General features: G+C 37.1%; 1 protein-coding gene across 1 annotated transcript in view; it reads left to right on the plus strand.

Annotated features, from left to right (window-relative positions):
* LOC110029811 overlaps window positions 1-2,716 on the plus strand; it is a 42,983-nt gene that overhangs the window by 23,265 nt on the left and 17,002 nt on the right. The window lies entirely within an intron of this gene.

Below are 2,716 nucleotides of genomic sequence, written 5' to 3' on the forward strand. Positions count from 1 at the left end.
TATATATATATATATATATATAGGGGAATAGTATCTCGTGGCTCCTTACGTGTTAATACAAAATAAGAGTACAAAAATAGGGAGGGAATAAGGATCCCCGTCTAAAAATAAAAAACCTAGGGGTTCATTTATCCACGTTACAACTCCACACCAAAATGATAAAAGTAAAAAAGTGTACCCAAAAAAGGACAATAAATCCAGTATACCAAAGTAATCGTATGCCCCACAAAAGATGTACACCAAAAAATGAAAAAAAAAACACAAAAACGAAGTGAAGAGCTCCAAGCGGCATCAACATCACAAACATCAGCTTTCCACGAGAAAACCTGCAGTAATAAAGGCTAAAAAAAGAGAGGACCCGCGAAAGTAGAGTTTTAGTTAATGAAGCCAATAAAACCTGTAAACTCAGGTGCAAAGGCTGTCACCTAAAAAAAGTACCACAAAACTCAAAAGTAGGTACCACCATAAGTATCTGGTAAGTGGTCAAAACCGCCCTAACCGAGAGCCACTGTAGTAGGAATGGAAATGTAAGAACAGCCCCATTGATATCTAAGGCCAAACCGTACCACCAAATACATAATAAATTTAAGAGGAAACATGCTGACGTACATATGGGGCATCAATCTTGTCACCAACCAGCAAAATGTTTAAAGGAGTGGGGGATCAGATCCCACCCAACAGTTATTAGAGGCGCTACCCAAGCTAGCAAGCCAATTTGCGGGTTGATTTCCCTCCCGATAATTGAAGCTCCATATGACATTCATATTAGTAATTAAGCATTTAATCCTCTTAATATAATAGAGGATGTCCCAAGGTGCCTCGACACCATTGGCAATAATGTCAACCAAGATGCGATTATTAATAAATTGTCAAATATAATAAATTGCCATATAAGAGAGTGCGCTATCATGACAGCCATCAAAATAGCCCGAGCCTTCGCCTCTAAAGGAGTATCAACATAAGATGGGGAAGAAAAGAAGAGAATACAGTTCTCTGCACAATTTCTAGCAATAGGAAAGACATAGAGGGAGTTAAAGCCCAACTCCACACCCCCTCTCCCCAAGTGAGCTTTTGAAAATTATGTAAAGTGGAATATAAAGATTTGGTAGTGGCCTTTCAACCATAACCGCAGGCCCCAAAGACAAAATAATTAATGCCCGAAAAGAAGCTTTCTTTAGCATTTTTCGTGCTCCAAAGTTTATTAATATAGATAATAATATTAGTAAAGACCATTCTATTATGAATGACTTTACCCTCATGTATAATATCATTACGAGCCATCCAAATAAACCAGCATATAATATACGTGTAGACTTGCAACAAATGCTTCTGTTTTCGATCCAGATTGCAAATCATAATGGTAAGCAAGAGATTCCTCTCCGGATTCACAATAGTACCAAACCACATGCCAACCTTCCTCCAAATGTAAATTGAAAAGGGACAAGAAAAGAAAATATGGTCAATAGTCTCCTCCGCCGAGTTACACAAACAACAACGTGAAACAAGTCTCAACCCCTTCATTTTTAAGATATCATCACAAGGGATAACATAATGGAAAATCCGCCAAGTCAGGAAAGACATAAAGGGAGTTAAAGCCCAACTCCACACCCCCTCTCCCCAAGGAAGCTTTTGAAAATTATGTAAAGCGGAATATAAAGATTTGGTAGTGGAGCATGACATTGGAAGTTTCAAAGGAGTATCTTGCAAATGAAATAGGAATAGTTGAGATAAAAGTAGCTCTCTCAAAACCGAGAAGATTAAGGAGATAAGGACAATTCCAATGACCATCCATCCAAGTGTCAGAAACCATAAGAGTTGAAGTCCTAGTATCCCTCATTTTAAGCATAACATGGGACCAAAACCATAAGAGTTCCTAGTATCCCTCATTTTAAGCATAACATGGGACCAGCAGTCATGCCAAAAGGAAATGTTTCCACTCCCCACCTCCTAATAAATGAAATCCTTTGCTCAATCTCTAATATAAAGCATTCTCTTCCACATAGTGGAATCCCTCAACCGTCAATTGATCAATGTCGGATGTGAGGAGTGACAATACTTTCCATGCATGAAAATGACCCACAAGGAATCACCTTTCCAAAAATTAAACCATTGTTTAAAAACATTAATATCAACAATATGTTGCAGAGCTTTTAAGTCCAAACCACCAGCATAAAATGGTTTGCAAATATTCTTCCAAGGCATCAATCTTCTACCAGATTGATTCCCCACCCATAAAAACTTATTAAAACATCTTTCGAGGCTCAAAAGAGTGCTTTTTTTTAGTTGGAAAACTTGAAGAGTGTATAAAGGGAAAGAATATAAAATACTCATGAGCAACGTAATTCTACCCCCAAAAGAGAGGAAATTATTTTTCTAATCCGAGATTTTCTTTCGCACCTTTTCCCCCACCTCATCAAACTGAATTCGTCTCTTCATTCCTTTAAATTCCTTCATTCCTTTAAGTAAGAAGACCCCCAGATATTTAAGAGGAAGGGTAGAGATAAAGAATCCAATAAAATTGACAATCCAACATGCATTAGAGCGATTGACTAAATTTCCCATGTATAAGTTGCATTTATGACATTAAATAGGAGACCAGATACAGATTGGAAATCCACCATTAAATGGTGAATATCCCCACCCACACCCACACACACACACACAAATTTTATTTCTATCTACTATCATTTAATTTATATATATATATATATATATA

Source organism: Phalaenopsis equestris, unplaced genomic scaffold (genome assembly GCF_001263595.1).
Source record: "Phalaenopsis equestris unplaced genomic scaffold, ASM126359v1 Scaffold000606, whole genome shotgun sequence".
Classification (NCBI taxonomy): Eukaryota; Viridiplantae; Streptophyta; class Magnoliopsida; order Asparagales; family Orchidaceae; genus Phalaenopsis; species Phalaenopsis equestris.